The following is a 20,494-nucleotide window of genomic DNA, read 5'->3' as shown; positions in this document are numbered from 1 at the left end:
TCTAAAGAAATTCCCTGTCCCATCACTTTTATTGATTCAGAGAAGGGAGCCTTGCGGGACTGCAGCATATACCCAGGTTCTTCTAAAGGAAAAAATAATGGAAAAAGGTAAGACAGAAAAGAACAAGAAAACCCTCCCCCAAACCTTAAAACCTAAAGTAGTCTTCTTATTCCTTGGCACAACTCCCCTGGTGTTTACCCTACAAAAGGCTGGGGATCTGGAGTCAGAGTCAGGGACCAGCCAACCTTGAGTATGCTTGGTTTCAGATGCTTTTTTAAATCTAAACAAGGCAATTTCCCTCCTCCTCCCTTTTGTCAGATACTTTACTGCACATTACATTATTTAGAAAAATGTCACTGGAGGAACACTCTGTGTGGTCTCATAAAATATTAACGACCCCTGAAAAAAAACTTGAAATCAAGATGCTCTTTCATGCTGGGGTATGTACTCTCTTTTGTTGGCTTTTTTTCTTTCTTTTCCCTTCATGGAATTTGAATTGCTTGGCTGTCTTTCCCTTGATATGAGCAGCTTCTTACATTTATCATATTCCCCTGAAAGAAAAAGGGGACTGCAGGGAACAAATGGTGTGATGCTGATGGTAACCAAGAAGTGACCTGTCTCTGCAGCAACAGCTTCTGCAGATCCTAAACTGAAGTCTTGTGCAGTCATTTATTTTTCAGGTTAATGTTGATGAACAAGAAAAGTGAAGGAGGGGAAAGAAATAAAAAGCCAGAACAAGCTGATTTCTCAATCAAACACAGATTTCTGGCAATGACTGATTTACTGTTTTAAAACATACCTGAAAACACAACAACTGGTTGTAATTCTTTTGAAGAATAGGAAAAAAGGGAAAAAGTACCCACCAAGAAAAGCCCCATGTAAATTGAAAAGCAGTCTGCATGGGGGAAAAATAATCTAACTGAAAACTAAAGGAAAGTAAATCTTCACATAGTAAAGGCCTATAAATTTAGAGGTGGACAGCAGTCCTGAGTAAAGAATACCGACATTTTAAGTGAAACATTTGCTGGCAAAGTGGCCGTCGAAAGTGGTTATTGAACGTCTTGCAAGAGAGCAAATTGCGGACTAGAGGTCTTTCTTATATTTTGTAGCAAAGCCAACTTCCATTGATACCACCTCGATGTCAGCCCCTTTCTGCAGCCATTTGTAAAAAGGCTTGTGATGTGAGATTGACGACTTAAATACTTCATCAATCAATGCTTTAGCCAATGTGTTGTTCAGTGATTGGTGGAAAATTCAAGTAATCCATCTTACCCCATCACCCTTGTTCTTTATTCTCTTCAGGTATTTTCATTTTTCCCCTCCCTGCTTTATTTGTTCACTTTCACTACAGCCTGAAAGAGAAGCTGGGCTGGGAGGGAAGGGCCTGCTGCTATCTTTGAAAACCTAATCACTGCAGTAAAACTCTTCGGTGCAAAGTGCTACTGAATTAACTGAACTTTTAATGATCCTAGAGGTGGTCCTGGTGCATGTGGACTAGCAAAATGCTGGGGAAAGCTGCAATTTGTGCCATTCTGTCAAATTAAATATGTCAAACATCCTGAATCATTTATATAATCAACAATAAGGCGCTTATTTCTGCTGAATTAATCTGCTAAGTAGCTTTAAGGAAAGAAATAGGTATGACACAAAGCTAAACAGTGAGTGTAAAGAAACAAAAAAGGGTTTAGGTTATTCATTTTGGCATAATGGAAGGACATCTTTTGCTCAGAGAAAGAATATCCTTTGCTTGCAAGTGAATATTTATGTTGATATCTGGTATTCCTAATTTTAATCTCAATACGGATTTAAAATATTAAATGCCTACTTGAAATTTTAGTATAGATTATACAGCCACAGCATAAGCTTTATAGCAATCTAGGTGAATAGGCTTAACAGGCTTTATTCATCTAGATTTTACTTTTGCATGTAATAGAAAATGTTTATAACATAAAGGAACAACATTTTTTATTATTGTTTTTGAGATAAAGGTGATGGTATTCTTAATATATTATTTTCATATAGACAAATAGAAAATCACAAATAAATACAGGTTTAGTGGCATATGTTTTTAAAGGTGTCAGGTGGCAAAGCATTAATGCATCCACTTAGCTTCAGGCATATGTGTAGATCATTTCTGTTTTCTTGATCTATTAGAAGTGTATGACTTTTGAGTTAGTTTTTCAGGAGAGAAAAAATAAGCTATCTTTAGGACACACCTGTCATAAATTTATTGATTTGTAGTGAAAAGAGCTTGTAAATGTTTTATAAAATACATATTTGTCTTCAAATGTGTAAAAATAGTAACAGACATCTCAAAAACCTGCCATTTCAGTGGGAAATTTTAGCTCACATTTTTAAAGAACTTTTCACTAGATGTTAATTCAGATGCTGGCCAATATAAAGACAGCTATAAGCTTCTAAAGTTGGTCTTTGATTTATTCTAAGTTTCATGCATAGATTTTTATCGAACATAATCAGGACAGTTTGAATCAGGACTGTTGTCAAAAAGGAGAGAGCAAGTGAGCAAGAATCTACACTACCCTGGCTACTGCAGAGGACCAGGCAATCCACTCATTCCTCATTATGCGGTTTTAAAAATCAGCATAAGAAAGTCTCCAGAGAGTAAATTGAATTTTATAACACCACTGTTTTCTTTCTAGTAGTTTAATTATTTTCCACTTTCAGGAAATTGGGTCTCCAAGATATATGGGTATGTCAGTTTGGAATATTTTTATTCTGCAAAATCCCAGATAGACGTTGTGATCTGGGCAAAATACCCTTTATGTTTGTCTAGCAGCAAAAAAATTAGTGCTTGGAGCTATCTTATGACCATGTTTGTTCCGTGATTTAGTTTTACACAAGCCACACCTAAGTCTACAAAACAAATTTAACATTGTTCTGCACAGATTGTACATAAAAGAATTAAGGGGGAGGAGGGGAAGAGGAAGACAACTACTGAAGAAGTAATAACTACAAAATCAGAATTGTGTGAGAACTAACAGACAAAACTTTTTATCTGAATCCACACTAAAATGATGTAGGGACTCAGTATCCAGCAAGTCATTATTGCATTATTAAGCATCCCGATTTTTTGGAGGTTTTAGTATTGGAATACTGAATAAGTCCAAAACGTTCAAAACAAAATAATCTGAATAAGTATTTTAAAGTCTTGTCTTGACCCATTATCAGGACTGTAACAAAAATAAGGCCAGTAGGGAAGCAGCTAATTTTATCCATACATTTCAGCTTTCATTTCGAAGCTCCCAATGCAGTGTATTGCTAAGTTGATATTAAGGGATATCCGATACTCTTTGACCTGAATAAAAGCAGATTTCTTTGTGTGCATGTGTGTGCTCATAAATGAGCTGGTTGGTGAATCATTCTTGTCATTAGAAGGTAGATAAACTGCAGGGAGGGAACAAAGTCATCATTTCTACCTCTGTGAAAATGATGGGGGTTTTTTAATTATTAAAATGCAATTATTTCCATTATTGATGAGCATGATACTCAGGACAGCATCAATACAAACTGTCCAGGACACACACTCACTTGGATCTCAGGCTGGTCTGCCTGCAATAGAGTATTGATGCCAGTGTTTGTTTCACTTCTAATTCAGATAATGGATGAGGACTTAAATACAATCCATGGCAAATTAGTACCTAGGAGATTGGGTTTATTAATTTATTTATTTATTTAATGTGTTTATTTTTGTTACGTGTGAGCCATTCCATGATGCTATAGTAGGAGACTTTCTGTATTAAGGCAATTGAAGAGTACTAGAATTTGAAACATAAAAGCTGATTAATATTTGAGGTACATTATCTAGGCTCTAAGAAACAAGCCACCAGTACAGGTGTCAAGTTGCTTTCTATCCTTTTTATTTTGAGCATTCTTTAATTTTTCCATATAGTACATGCATAGGTACGTATTTGCATGCATACATTCATTGATATGCCCATGCACTTCTGAATATATATATAAAAAGGAATTATTTTCATTTTCCAAGATTGTCTTGCTGCTTCTTTCACATGCTTGCTAATCACACTGACAGACATTATTCATGTTTTGGCTTTGGGAAGGGAGATGTCACTTTATTTTTTTGTACCTGCTGCATGAAGGCTTGTGGCTCTTAAATGTACCGAGGCTGAGGATGCTGGAGAGTTTCTGAGTGGTTATAGGTGGAAGCAGAAGGGAAGCTGGTGTCCTCTGTAGCCTCTCTCCGCTTGGTCAATACCTTCCCAGAGCCTGTCCTGTCCCTGCTGCTCCCCGCTTAAACATTAACAGTTTGAAATGAAATGCCCATAAATGTCATTTACCCCATGGGCCTGCAGTTCATTACATGGGCATTGCAGTCTTTTGCAAATATGCAAATGCCTCACATGTTTGGATGTCCTTTGGAAAACATCCATGCCCTGTGTAGCAAGAGAGCCAGGTCAAATGCTTGCAGGAAGCCTACACCTGACCTGAGAGCTCATGGTCTACACTGTGATAGTTACCGTGGTGGGTGAGACCTGAGAATGCCATGGTTTCCAGCCTCCTTTGCTTTGTTTCCACAGGAATCAAAACCCAGGCTCTTAGGGCAGCAAAAGGACTGATCCAAAACTACCCTTCCTAAACACACGGTGAGGCACAGACCCTCTCATTTTGTGACAAAGATTAGCCCCCCTTCTAATAATTTTTTAAAACTGTAAACCCTTCCCCAAGATATTAGACAATGACTCATGTAGGGCCTCAGTATAACCACACTTACTCTAATCAAAAGCAGCTAAAAATACATCTTCCAATAAAGCAAAGTCCATTTTTCCTCTATCTGTACCACAGATCTCATATAGGTCTTCCCTTTCGTGCTTTCTGCTGAAAGTTGAAAGCCTTTTCTGTACAAAAGCAATGACAAAAGCTGCATTTGACCAAAACCCTGATGCAGGCAGGTTTTGTTGTAGACAGGGGATTTGGTTAAATGCACAAAAGCAACTGTGCAAAGCAACCAGTACAATACTGTATATCAAGAGTAATTAAAAGCCTTCATTAAAAATGTGACAACCAAACCATTTTATATTAGACAGAGAAACCCCTATCGACATTTGAAAATAATGAATAAACAGAATGCCAATTCACAAACATTTGCTATTTAGACTTTGATGCATACTCTTAGCTCTAAAATCTGCTCCTAGATACACACAGGAAACTCCTATTGAAGTCAGTTGGAGTTGTTTATGTGTAGTTGGCAGTGAATTTTGGCCCTCAGACATTTTTTAGTGTTCATTTAAGAGAGAACAGGCTAGCATAACCCCCAGTTTAACCCTCCGATTGAAGGCACTGCTCTCAATAGATTCAAATGTGATGGCTATGGACAGTTATCTTAGAAAGACAGTACTAATTCTTACACAGCTTCGGTAAAAGTGGCAAAGCAGTTGCTGAATTTACTTGTATAGGAATTTACTGCTGATATAGACAGATAAGCTAGAATGGGATGAATTTTTCCTCTCTGTTATTACATAATCTGATCCTAGTATTAAGCAAAACACAATATAATTGTTATGGCAGCCTTTAAGGTCCCCTGTCATAAACGACACTGTCATACATGTAGCAGAGGCATGGCATCTCACTTATGACAGAACAGCTCAAATAAGGATGAAGTAGGTAGGAAGCAGATCTAGAACTGATGCAGATGTGCAATGAGTGCATTTTCTGTACATCTTTCCAGATCTCTTAGATCCCATCTCTGCCCTTTGCTTTCCATCTTCCTAGCCCAGCTCCTTTCCTTTCTCTTGCAGTCAGGTGGGTACACCAGTGACAGTGGAGTAGTTAGTGGTGGTTGGATGACATTACTTTTGCTCTTGGCTCTGCTGCTCACCCCTCCGCTGCACACACAGAGTAGAGCCAGGGAATGGCAGGGCTGCCTCAGAGTGACAAGCGGCTCTCCCGAGCAATGTGTAACACTAGAGCTCCAGGATTTTGGGTGCAGGTCTGCTCCTTGGAAAGCTTTTTCTCTTGGTGCATCCATCCTGACTGACAGCTAGAAAGCAATGGCAGTGCCTGCAGATTGGAAGGATTCTTGATTATTACTGTAAAAGATCAAAATAATGCAGTGGGTAGAAAAAGAATTGCAGTCCTATATTGACATGGGAGCAAGGAAGCCAGCCAACAGTGGGTAGTGTTTAGTTCTGCCTGTCCTCTGTGTTCCTCTCACTTGCAATGGTGCTTAGGTTTTCCACCTTGAGTACATTTAGTATTACACGTTTTCCTTTACACTTCCTGCTGCTGCATTTCCAGCGAACACAAGTGCATTGTGCTTGGCAGAGTGAAAAGCTAGGAAACCAGCTGGATAGTTTTGTGCGCAATCAGCAATCATCACTTTTCCTTATGAATCAATAGGGATTTTCCCAGCCAGGAAACCCACAGGCATTTTTTTTTTTTCTGTGTTTGTAAGCCTTGGTTTAACGAAGCCTCCCACGTCTGATATTTGATGTTGATGAGCCATAACCAGTGCAAGCATATGTGCATGGTTCACAGCATGCCTGAGCATCAGTGAAGTGCAAAGTGATACAGCTCTTGGAGCACTGTTGGATGTGAAAAGACTAAACAGAAAGTGAGGGCTACTTCATGTTTGCTTCTGTGGCAGCCCTTGAGTGCTTTTCCTACTTCAGCTACAGCCCAAGGTTTTACACAAGCAAGGGAATAATGATTTGCTCACTAAAATTAGTGTTGTGATTGTAATGGAAAGGGTTAATACCATTTTTTATAAATGGTTTTAACTTCAGCCTCACTTTTAGGCATGAAAAGGAGCTCTGCTTCTCTCTATATGTCATCCTAAATATTGAGTTTATTTTAAATAATTCTGTGGCATAAAATCATATCACTTTCCTTACAGTACTTCCATTGGTGTTAATTGCTATATACTTATAGTAGCCCCCAAAATACAATTTAAATGCTCATTTTTTATGCTTTCATCTATTTTTTAATTCCTGTATTTTAGCAAGTACTAGCCAACAATAGTTTTGCCATTAGATTTAACAGTTAAATTTACAGTTTTAAACCATTTTTATGACATCCAGCTGCATCAAGGTGACAAGTCTACTGGTAAAACAACAATTTAAGTACATTTACAGTCAAAAACATTTTTTGTCACTCCTAAATTGACAATTTTCAATTGCTCCTTATTGTTAAAAACAATTTTTAAAATTACACAGTGAGAACATAACAGTCTCTGTCACTGTGTAATTAAGTCCCTTGAACTGTTTGCTATATATAGAAATACTGTATTATAAAGTGTTAGTTACAGTAAGAAAAAAAAAAACAAACAAAACAATTACATTTATAGTGAAAACCATTAAATTGATTTACAGCAAAACAGTTAATTCACTGTGTTTGTGCATAAAACTGCTACTAATGTGACACAAAGTGTAGTTTTCATTTTGAACTCTGCAAACTTAGGAAAATTATAAACAGGAAGATACAATAAAGCTAATGAACATCTGAAATGCTTATATTCAATAAATGGCTTTATATTTAGAAAATACTTCTGCTGGAGAGACAGTTTGCTTATTTCCAGTACAGTGCAATTCTTCAGTGTAATGAGAAATTTGGAAAAGAATTAAGAAGGGCCTGACACTTCCTTTAAGAGTCCAGCTTAATTGTAGGCTGAAATACATCTTTATTTCCAACTTAATTTCAAGCATATTCCAGTGTTTTGCTGATCTTAGTCTCTTGAGTGTGGAAGCTAGGTGGCATATATCAGTGTTAAATACATTTACTATCATCATGTTTTTTTTTTTACTGCGTCTTCTTTTGTAGCTAGTAATGAATATGTACATTTCTCAGCGTTAATCCTATTGCCTATTTTTAGGTGTCACTATTAGGTACACAAATGTTATTTTAAGGTTCAGTTGAAACATAAATGATTTATTTTCCATTTTATCTATCTTCAATATACTGTAATAACCCAGTACGTATTTGCCAGTTTGCCTATACTGTATACACAGAAACAAAACTAAGCAATATGCCATAAAATTTTTAATCATGGCAAAATGACAATGAGTGTCATGGAACAAAAATACTACTATATATTAGCAAAGGAAAACCATACTTCCCTTCATCATAAGTATTTTGTTTTCTGCTAGACGCCTTCATCCCGTAGTAATCCATTAGACAATACATTAGCAGCAGCTTTTTGGAGAGTTTTTTTACTTAAAGAGAGACTCCTAAACCTTGTTGGCGATATCAAACCCTTGTTACAGTCAAGGGAAAAGATACCTTTAATTTAGTCTGACCCATAGTGATTCGAAACTGTTATGCTCCTGAAATGCACTATTTTGTAGCTGCTCTTCTATTAGTTAAAAACATGTATGAATTAGCAGAAAAGTGAACTGGTGGGTGACTTTACATTTTTTTTTAACAGACATTTTACCCATTGCTTACAGTGATGACGACTTGCTTCCTTACAAGAAGGAAAAGGAATGTTCCCCTTCTCTAATCAGAATATAGTAGGACTCAATATTTGCAGCCACAGTAGCTGAAGACCTGATATTGAGATGATAGAATAATGTGCAAGAAGTAAATACTTGTCTGCTTTTATGCAAACATTGAGGAGCATTGAAGAGGTATTACCAGTGTACTCACTTTCTAACTTTAAAAGGGCACTTTAATTTTTAAAGCATTTGCTCACTATAAACTGAACTTGCAGAAGACAATCCAAATAATTCACCAGAATGAGAGAAAAACCTTGATGATATACTTGTTTCCCTTTTAATTTCATATCTGGCATTGTTTTACCTACATAACAATAGATGCCAATTAATAAAATCTGATTAAAGACCACCCTGTAGATGCAACATCTGCTTGCGAATCACTGGTATAAAGAGCATGAATGAGGAGGGAAAAAAATATCAGGATTCTGTCCTACACTGATAATGTATATAACAAACTGTTGAGCACAAGGCACAGACATGCTGGCAGTTATCAGCTCTTTCTCAAACAGCAAAGACACAGACTGCCCACTGTTCTAGGCTGCTGCTGTCCTACAGGAAATTTGAGACAAAGGTGAGTGATTCATTTGGAATCCAGATATTTCTCAACAAAACCTTTGATACTCTAGGACGGAAAGGGCTATTACGAGGAGAGTGATAGGGGCTAACAAGACCAATACTCCAGCTCATCTACTTTGGCAATGTCCAGTTTTCAAAACCCGAGTACCATTGTGCTCGATTGTTCTAAGGAAAACAGGTTGTGGTGAATGTTGACTTTTTGTTATCAGCCATTTTCCCTTAAGTATGAGATAGGTTATATATGTTATGTTTAACATATGATCGTTAATAAATTAAGCTGGTTGAAAGTGTCTATACAAAGATGGAAAGAAAAATACTATGCTCAATTAGAAGAAAAGATTAAACCCCACAGAAAATGCAAATTATTACTTTCAGACAAAATTTAGAATGAATTTTACTAGCTCTAGAACCATGCTGCATTCAGAATTTTAATAAAAATGAAATTAAGTAATTTCACCTACTTTAAAACACTGAGACTGGCAGTAATATAAAACCAATACGAAAAGAGTATGTTGGCCTCAGCTTAGATTGTGCCTATTTTAAAGGGTAAAAATTAATAATGATGCATGAGACATGGTCAATTTTCTTCTGTAAATCATCTGCTACAGACATCTGATTGCAACTCAATGAACAATATATCCTGTTTCTCCTACATTGTTTAAGTTCAAACTATAATTTAAAAAATATTTTACTTTTTAGCAAAAGCAGGACAACCCCCTGATAATTATTTTTTCGGAAATGCATTTTTCACATAGTCTTATTTTTAAGGTATGAATCAGTCACTGGCTTAAATGGGGTATGTAGTTCTAATAATATAACTTAAAATCACTGTCTCTAAATATATGAAGTATGGAAAGGGTTACATTTCAGCAGGCTCTGTCATATCAACTAATGATCCTTTTCATGCCTTCTTAGTTCTTATTTTACTATAAAATTTTAAACTAGAAATCACTGTGACAAGTTAATGACCTCACGTTTAATGTTTAAACTGGGATGTTACTTAGGTCACAGCATGAATGAAAGCAAAAATCTTTTTATAAACTTCCTCTCTTTCAGTGCATGCAGCCTTTGCCATTCTGTCCCTCTGTGGGTGTCAACTGGTCCTTGGCAGTAGAAGACATGTTCTTGCATTCTCGGACTCCATGGTTGTCACCTATAGTGAGCACAACAGTTAATACAGTACAGCAGCACTGAGTTCTTCAAAAGTTACCCAGATTTGTTGATATGCTGCCCTGACAGACTTGCGGACTCACTCATTAGTTACACAGTAAAAAATTGGAATCCTTTCAACCACTACAAATGCCAGCTCCAACAGAAGCACAAGAGCTTCAGAGTGGATCAAACTAACTTTTCTGGTGCTTGGTATTGCTCACAAAATTCCTGATTTGTATATGTATGAATAAGCACAAAACTGAAAGACACAAGGCTAAACAAAAGAATTTAACCTCTGGTTTCAGTGAGGGGAAAAAAAAAGGTGGCTGAAAAGCTAAAGTCTATCCCATGTGGACCAAAAATCCAGAGTCTCAGAGCCCCATGAATGCAGAGATGTTTACCTGAATGCCTAGCTTTCTTTTGAATATGTTTTTAAAATGGTAATTTTGATGAAACAAGGAGTTTTTCTCTCCCTAATATTTGAATTCTGCAAGAATGCCATAGGTTTAAAATGAGATTGCTGACCAGTCTTTTTCTTTTTTTTAGTACAAGTTGGAGCATCAGTGACACGGTATCCTCTTCAGATACTGGTGTGTTTATTAGCTTTGGCTCATGCTGCTGTGCCTTGGATGATATCTCCCCATGCTCTCTGAGCTGTAGCTGTTAGCTCCTGACCCTTGGCTGGGAATGCCTGGTAGACCAAGAGGCAGCCCTGAAGCCCTGCACATGTCCTCTCACTGAATCCGTGTGAATGGAGGAAGTAGGGAAAGGGATCTGCACAACATCACTTCTGAGAAATCACTTCCTCCCACGCTTTCCGAGCCTGAACACAAACGAGGGGGATGCTCCAGTCACACCGATTTCTACACGTCAATGCCTTTTCCTTTACCCATGCTGACTAGCTCCTTTTTGATCTTCATGCATTTTACTTGCAATCTAATATGTCACATAATATTAACAGACTTAATTAACTGAAGGAGTAGATCCTGCTCTCATTCAAGTCAAGAGGAGTTTGGCTTTGAGTGGAAAGGGGAGGGCTAAGATGAGGTAGGGTCAGAGGTCACCCAGTTTAAAGAAATTTATGTAGGCTCACTTTAAAAACCACATAAATCTTTCTCTCTTTGCATTGCAGATAGACAGCTAGAGGAAGTGAAAAGCATGGCAAAAGATTTGCAGGCAGCTTGTCATTTGGAGGCAAAGTTAAAAGAGCGGAAGCCCCCTATTGTAAGGTTTTTCCCTTTGCCATTGCTCTTTGTTTTTCTCTTCCCCTGTAGGGTGTAGAAGTGAGAAAAAACAGCCCATATTCACACTAAGATTATTGCAAACATGCAAAGTTCAGAGACGCCCAGAGATGCCATTCAGTCAGGACCCTCTTGGCTCGTATATCACAATCATGTAATGAGATTCTCATTCATCACATACCCAAAATCAGGTGTCTGCAGTTCATGTGCCAAGTGCCCATAACAAGGGTGCACCTACATTTCAGAGAAGTTATTGTGGCAGATATATCCCCACTACCATCACCAGAGAAGGTACAGGCTGTATCAACGCTCCACTCCTATCATGTGGATGGAAGCACAACTGCCACAAAAGGAGAGAACCTACCTTTTTATGGTACAACAGATGTACATTTGGCCAAATAAAGGAGGGAAAAAACCACACATCCCTAAAGGCTACAGTACAGAATAAGCTTCTGAAAATGTTGCCTTGTATAGAATCGTCAATCGTGGAGAAAAAAGAAGCATGTGGAGCATTGTCCAGCAATCTGGATTCAGCCTGCAGGCTGGGGGGTGGTCACTCTTGGAGTAGCTTGATCAGATATAATCATAGAATCATAGAATCACAGAATAGTTATGGTTGATAGCACCTTAAGATCATCTAGTTCCAACCACCCTGCCATGGGCAGGGACACCTCACACTAAACCATGTCACCCAAGGCTCTGTCCAACCTGGCCTTGAACACCACCAGGGATGGAGCATTCACAGCCTCCCTGGGCAAACCATTCCAGTGCCAAATCACCCTTGCAGTAAAGAACTTCTTCCTTATATCCAATACAAGCCTCCTTTATTTAAGTTTTAACCCATTGCCCCTTGTCTTATCACTACAGTCCCTAATGAAGAGTCCCTCCCCAGCATCCCTATAGGCCCCCTTCAGATACAGAAAGGCTGCTATGAGGTCTCCAGGCTGAACAGCCCCAGCTTTCTCAGCCTATCTTCATACCGGCCCCCGATCATCCTCATGGCCCTCCTCTGGACTTGTTCCAACAGTTCCATGTCCTTTTTATGTTGAGGACACCAGAACTGCACACAATACTCCAGGTGAGGTCTCACAAGAGCAGAGTAGAGGGGCAGGATCACCTCCTTCGACCTGATGGTCACATTCCTTTTGATGCAGCCCAGGATACGGTTGGCTTTCTGGACTGCGAGCGCACCCTGCCTGCTGATGTTCATTTTCTCATCAACCAACACCCCCAAGCCCTTCTCTGCAGGGCTGCTCTGAATCTCTTCTCCACCCAACCTGTAGCTGTGCCTGGGATTGCTCTGACCCAGGTGTAGGACCTTGCATTTGGCATGGTTAAACTTCATGAGGTTGGCATCAGCCCACCTCACAAGCGTGTCAAGGTCCCTCTGGATGGCATTCCTTCCCTCCAGGGTATCAACTGAACCACACAGCTTGGTGTCATCGGCAAACTTGTTGAGGGTGCACTCAATCCCACTGTCCATGTCAGCAACGAAGATGTTAAACAAGACTGGTCCCAACACCGATCCCTGAGGGACACCACTCGTTACTGGTCTCCAGCCGGACATTGAGCCATTGACCACAACTCTTTGTGTGTGGCCATCCTGCCAGTTCTTTATCCAACGAGCAGTCCACCATCAAATTGATGTCTCTCCTGTTCAGAGACAAGGATGTCATGTGGGACAGTGTCGAATGCTTTGCACAAGTCCAGGTAGATGACATCAACTGCTCTACCCCTGTCCATCAGTTCTGTAGCCCCATCATAGAAGGCCACCAAATTGGTCAGGCAGGATTTCCCCTTAGTAAAGCCATGCTGGCTGCCACCAAGCACCTTGTTGATTTTCAGGTGCCTTAGCATGCCTTCCAGGAGAATCTGCTCCAAGATTTTGCCAGGCACAGAGGTGAGACTGACTGGTCTGTAATTCCCCAGGTCATCCGTTTTCCCCTTCTTGAAAATGGGGGTTATATTCCCCTTTTTCCAGTCGTTGGGAACTTCACCTGACGCATGATTTTTCAAATATGCTGGCCAGTGGCTTAGCAACTTCATTCGCCAGCTCCTTCAGGACCTGTGGATGGATTTCATCAAGTCCCATGGACTTGTGTACGTTCAGGTTCTTAAGATGATATCAGACCTGATCCTCTCCTACAGTGGGCCCTAGGTCTTCATTTTCCCAGTCCCTGTGTCTGCCTTCCAAAATGTTAGGAAAAAACAAAAATGGTAATAATTGATATCTGAAAGAGAAAGGATGAAGGACTGATGAAAATGTATCTGTTTATGCACACAATCTGCTACCACAGCACAGGGTTGCTTAGCTTATATTCAAAGACAGAAATGTCATAGGAAAGGGTGATCTTTTTGTTCTTTATCCTCTACTCCCTGCACATTTCAATGTGTACACAGTTTGTGGAGGAGAAAGTTTATTATTTATATAATACTATAACATTTGTTATTTATATAATTATTTTTATTTATTCCTGAAAAATCTGTCATATTTTGCTTCCACATGTACCAGCCTTCCAATGATAGAAAGCCAAAATGCAGCAGCAGCAAAGATAAAGCCCATGATGTGAATGCAGAGGACCTTTGTCTATTGAGGATTTATGAGTATGTAGTATTTGGCATTTTAAGAATCCTTTGGCACATTATTCATAGACAAACAGACACTTGAGAGACGAAAGTTAAAAAATATATGAAAAGACCTGATTTTTTGCTCCAGGCTGTTTTGTGAATGCTGTTCAATTTACACCTGTTTAGTGATTTATCTAACAGCTGTGGCTACCGTGATAATATGGAATAACTACAGAAGTTTAAACTGAATTTTATCTTGTAGATATCTATGGATAATCTCATTTTGAAACAGCAAGAGCACCTAACTTACTATGACACTAATACTATGATGATTAGGATAAGACTACTATAACTTCATCACTTTGATTCTGGCTTTATGGTTAGACTAGTGTGTCTAGTGTAGCCCCTTTTCTGAAACACTTTCCTATTTGCAAAAAGTTTATTTATAACTACAGGCATTTGGCAGTGCTGGTGGTCAAGGAACTGTGGAAACTGCTGCTGTCTGTGAAATTTTTCTTCAGATTTTTTTGTTACTTAAAAAAGTTTCAGCCTTGTCACGTTTTCAAGGCCACTGTAGGACAGCATCAGCATCAGTACCTACTTCTCAAGTCTGCCAGGGGAAGATGCTGATTACTGTAAAAGGGAAATGTTTCCTTGATGCGGGAGTGATGTGGAGGGGTGAGGGAGCTAAGGGTCACGGTTTAGCACTAAAATGGCTGCCAGGCTTACAATGGCAAGTACTAAGGAACTCCTGGGTATGATATAGGTGGCTGTTTTTTTCTTTTCTGACAGGATGTCTATGATATAATTACACTTTCTTGACATTAGGTCCTTTATTTATGGGAGGTTTTTGCTCTTTCTAATTTAACTAGGGAATTTTTTTCCTAACAATCATTGAGAATTTTTAAAAGAAAGACTAAGTAATCTAAAAGTAAAATCTCTTTCACCAGGGAGAGTGAGTGGCTCATGTGCCGTTTCTTCATTTTCTGCCACTACATGTTTTCTGCTTTGTTCACTAAAAGACCAGGGTGGTGGAGCCAAGAAAAGACAAAAGCCCAACCCAAACAGAAAAAAGGAAATGCCTATTTATTTTTTTTCCCTGAAAGTACATATTGAAACATACAACCTTTTTGCATCTTGGAAAGAATATACTATATTTTGTCAATATGCATTTATGAAGGAAAATAACTAACTGGCTTTATCCTTATTCTGGGAGATTCAGCTCTGAGCCAGCAGCAACACATTCTAAAATAATAACTGTTGCCACTATTTAGGTTTAGCAAGCATTCAAAATGCTACAAAACCCAACTCCTTTTATTTGTTCATTGAAACTTGGGCCTTTTATCTCACGGATATATCCTCTGGAGCTGAGATTAGGAAGAACAATCCCACTGCAGATCTGACACAAGGGAAGAATTGCCTGTGTAACGAGAGTACACAGCCCTGGCGGGCAATGCCCAAGGTCTGCAATTTTACTTTTAAATTATTTGAAAGATTTGTATTATATTCTTTGTAGTATAGGAAAAATAAAATTTCATCATCTTCAGTATATATATTGTTGCTCTAATTTCTTGAATTTGCTTCCTACTCCTTTGTTTCCTTTCTCTGCATCAAATTGTTCGATCAGCTGTTACTGGATTTGAACTCTTAGTTTTTAAAGCCACAAGTATTTCAGCCCATATTTGTTGAACAGCAACTCAGCTTGTTCACAACATAGATAATGAAATACATTTCTCTTCCAAAATGCAACCAGGCTACTTAGAAGAAGAATAAACAGGAGCCTAAAATCAAGGGCAGAAGCTCAGAATATGCTTGTAATGTCAACAGCATTTGAACTTTCCCACCTGGCAATGTAGAGTCCACTGCTGTTACAGAAATACAACACAGAACACTCCCAAACTGGCAGGAGGGTGCTTCTGAGATAACTGTGAGCTGCTGGTAAAAGTGGCCTTGTTTTTCCTCAGCAGAGACCTAACTCCTAACCCATGCATATGTGGTAAGAGCACAGGGCAGAAATTTTGCAGGTGAAGTGGGCCAGAACTGTAAATGTAAAGCAGAAAAAGGAAGACTGTCTCTCTCACCTTTCATGAACAATGGCACTTTTGTCATTTTCCACACGCCCTAAATAGACTGGATTCAGTAGCTTTGAATTCATGACATTCCTTCTCACACCACTCTCCAGCTCATAATAAGCCAGTAGCTCAGCAGTCTTTTTTTTTTTTTTTTTTTTTTTTAAATTGGCTAGGAAGGCAGGCAAGCTTTACAACCAAAACAATCAATTTCAAGCTGCTGAACCCAATCAGGCTGGTTTGAGAGTGACCCTTTAAATTGAGTGTGAAATTGGGAGATGGAGCTCCCCTTTCCTACTCCAGAGCTGGTGGAGAAACCATCACTTCCTTTTGTAAGTGGGTGCATTAATAGTTGTGCTGTTCTTGCAGACATTATGTGCTAACAAAACTATGTGTGCCTGGTTCTGTAGCAGGTTACAGGGGAAAAACAAAGCAAAAGCCATCTGGCTCCACCAGTTTGTATGTATAATGTCCAGATACTAGTGCTTAATGCACTTGTAAACGTAAGTTGTCTCCCTCTCAGGGTCTGATTTTAATTTGGGTAATATTCCCGTTAATAATAACATCTAATTACAACATCCATTAAAAGTTAGTAACATTAATTTAACAGGGAGAAAATCTAATAGAGTTCTTAGAGCGGTATTGGCATTTTTCCATTAAATTAATGTTACAAACTTTTAAAAGGATGTCTTAAAGAGGCATCGTTAGTGGTGGGAATATTAAACAAATTAAACTTAGGCCTTTAATATGAGGTGGGAGCCTATTTATGAATCCAAGCAAAGGTGTCTGCTGTGCCTTTCAACCCATTTAAAATGCTTGACAGGAAGCATAAGGTTGCACAAAATTTGCAGTACCTAAGTTTCCCTCTAGTAAAAGCTCAAGTGAATGACCATTTTTTTTTACAGTATCTCTTTTGCTGGCCGTGTGGTCCACACATTCCTTGCTTGGCTGCTGCTGTTTTGTCTTTTCAACAACGATGTTCTGGCCTATTAATTTTCCTCCTTTTGGTTGTTTAGGGCTTTTTTTGTTTAAAGAGGGTGGTCATGAAACAAAAGGTTTAATAGTTCCTCTTACTGCTAGGCAGAGGTCTGGATAGTTCTGAAATAGACTCATGGGTTTGGCTGAAGAGGGACAAATTGTATCAGGGATGTAGAGGTTTTGAAAGGCATGTACTTGTCTAAATCCAGACCTCATCTGCAATAAGACAGCGTATACATTTTAAACATGAGCTTGTTCGGGTGGCCAATCTGAATTGCAAAGAGATTAATTTTTTAAAGATTATTTTTGGTTTACAAGCTGACTATAGGCAGAACACTTTATAATGCAAACATTGGATTACACAGATTATATTCCTATTGGGGTGAAGACAAAAGGAAGAGGTACATATGAGAGAAGTTAGATTCTTAATGTAATACTGGAAGACGATGAGCAAGGGACTCATGCACAGCACAAGCTTCTAGCACAGTCTATGATGAAATATTTTAATACAGATAAAAAAAAGATTAATAAAGGAACAGCGACAGAGAAATGAACAGAGGAGTGCAGCACGGTCAGACTCGGCAAGCTTTAATAGTGCATATTCTCAAAGTTTTAGCCAGCACTTTGCTGCTCCAAGGTCTTCTAAGCAGACATCAGCTAATACACCACATTCAGAGTACCTGGAATAGATACCAGGATAGGACCAAGGCATGAGCAGCTTGTGTTTGACATGTCTGGGCTTGTGCAGCGCTTCTGACTATGTATTGTTAGAAAATTATTAAATCCCTGTGTAGAGAGGTCTGACGTACTGTTAGAAACAGAAATGGGCTTGCGTTCAACCCTACAAATCTTCACAAATTATTGTATTCATGTTCACTAGGCAAAAGGCTAAATTCGTCTGTGAATTATTTTATGCTTACCCTGATATATGGGCATCCTTCTCTTATTTGCATGTTTGCCTGCAACACCAGATTTCAGCCTGTGACATCCAGCTGTTGGGCAAACCATATGGACTCATTCCTGTCTCCTGTTTGGGCACCAGAAACACTTTATCCTAGTGCAATGTGCAACTAATGAAGTAGTGAGAGAACTATGGATTACCAAATAGTTTGTAATCTTGCTGAAGCATGCATGCTGGCTGCCCCCCTGAGCAAAATCTACCCTACTAGCTATTAGCTCTCTCTGACCTGGCGTAGGCAGGATATTATGATCCTTTCCCAGTGTCGGGCTGTGTTGACCCCATAGCCAGGATATTGTACCATTCTCCTCAGTCTTCGGGGTTCATTAGCACTACCTAATGTATGTCTGCATTTTGGCCTTTTCCAGGCAGCTGCAGTGTGATCTCCTGCCTACCCCCTGGGCTGGCACAAACAGCTTCCCTGGGGGACAGCACATCCTGCCTTGGACACCGAGCCCTTAAGGAGCACACGTAGCTTTGCATCCCCATCCTGAAGGCATTTTGATTGGGAAACCCAGCCAACAAACATGAAAAAACAAGAAGAAACCCACAGCCACCTAACACTCTTGACTTAAGTGTTTATGACAAATAAATACTTGGAGGAGGGAGAGTTCCCTGCAATTTGAATGGCTATTCCTGTGAACAAGTTGTCTCAGTCAGCAACAGCATTTGACTAGTTCTAATAATTAGTATTATTATTTTTATTAGATTCAAAATAGTTACTTCTTATTTACTTATTTTTCTGATCTTATTATTCAAGACCATCAAAATAATAAAGAAAAAACAGGAAAAATCATGTTTTGATTCTGGTTTGTAAACTGAATGACAAATTGTAACAAATAAGCTTGCACAGTGAGTGTGGTGTTCTTTGGTTTGGTTTTGTTTTTTTTTTAAATTATTTTTAAAAATCCTTTTGTATCTATTTACTCACACTTTTGAGCTGAGATGAGAAAAGTGGTTTTACATTACCCAAATGCTGAAATACTCAATGTCCAAGTAGTTTAGTGATACTGTTTGGAAGAGGAAAAAAGCCTAATATGCCATTAAGCAGATCGGTTTTCCTCTTTTGTTCCACAATAAGCTGCTGTTAGTTGGGAAAATATACAGCCACTTGTATCATCCTACAGCCAGAAATATAAGCAGCAATAATATAGTGTAAATTTATAACCAGTACAAGGTTACAAGCAGACTGTGGAGACGTATGTTACCTAAAGCAATTAGATTATGATTGTAGTGGTACTAGAACAAAATCATTTACAATGTTAAGATTTTTTTTTAACCAAGACCATTTTACTTCCAAGCTTTCTCCTAATACTCCTTAATATATTTGATTTAGAATATATTAGTTAAACTAAATCATCAGGTGAGTTTCATGCTACTAATTTTAAATACTCAAGACTAAAAAAGAAAATCATGTAGAGCCATTGTAAGGGCTGTTGTTTGCTTTTATACTTCCCCCTGTTATATCCAGACATTAACTAAAAATTATTCATCAAAGGATACCTCTATGTGCATGTTTATATACCTTCACATATGGCTTCAACATGCCTGTGAGACATAAAGAATAATGGATAAAATCCCTGAGAGCAAACAGTAAACAACCTTCGATACTGTCCTCTCTAACACACTTTTTTCACAACGAAGTAAAGGCATTCTTACAGCACCTCCACAACAGGGATTGGTTCAATCAATAGGGATAAGCTACTGTTAATTAGTCTGATCTACTTTAATAACTTTATTCAGAAGGAAGGACGGGGGGGGAGAGGCTAGGGGAAACTTCCCTGCTGTCAGTATTATACCCTTTAGAGGAGCCTTATATCAGCAATTCAGTGGGAGGAAGTCATGTGGAAGCATTTCTGTATTGTTCCCATGAGCATTCATCTCCTAATTTGCATTAAACTAGTGGGGAGTCGACACTGGTTTGGGTCCATACCTGTAAATCTTCCATTATGAGATGAAAGTATTAAAGAGCAGCACTCAGACAAACTTGCTTCCTCCCCAGGTTGAACAAAAGCAATCTCTAATGCAAATAAGATTAGCTGCAGTATTTTTTTTTTGGGGGGGGGGGGGGGGGCGCTTTTGTGGTGTTTTCATTTTTAAACTGGGAACTTGTCTTATGCAAGATCATACATCAACCTTTGCTGTCTACCTAAAGACTTCAGTCAACTTTTGCCAAAAGAAGTCCTGAAAAACACCAAAGCACCCCTTCTCAAGGCCTCCCCCCCCCCCCCCCCAGTCCTGCAGCAACCACCATGTGTTAGAGGAAGAAATGCAAAGCAGCAATGCCGCAGATATTTCCAAGGGATAAATTCTCCAGTTGTGTAACTCAGTGCCCTATTGATTTCCAGAGGATTACTCTCATTTACTTGACACGCAGTGCTGGCCCAAAATGTTCCCGTTAGGAAAGTTTTTAGTTTTCATGGCTGGATTTACACCTACATATTTCTCAGAAACAGAATCAGTCAGAACAAAGCAATTAATCTT

The sequence above is a fragment of the Pezoporus occidentalis genome, unplaced genomic scaffold (genome assembly GCF_034315485.1).
Source record: "Pezoporus occidentalis ecotype Australia unplaced genomic scaffold, CSIRO_AGI_Poc_V1 ctg2, whole genome shotgun sequence".
Taxonomy (NCBI): Eukaryota; Metazoa; Chordata; class Aves; order Psittaciformes; family Psittacidae; genus Pezoporus; species Pezoporus occidentalis.
The sequence above is the reverse complement of the archived record's forward strand: the minus strand, read 5'-3'. Positions refer to the sequence as shown.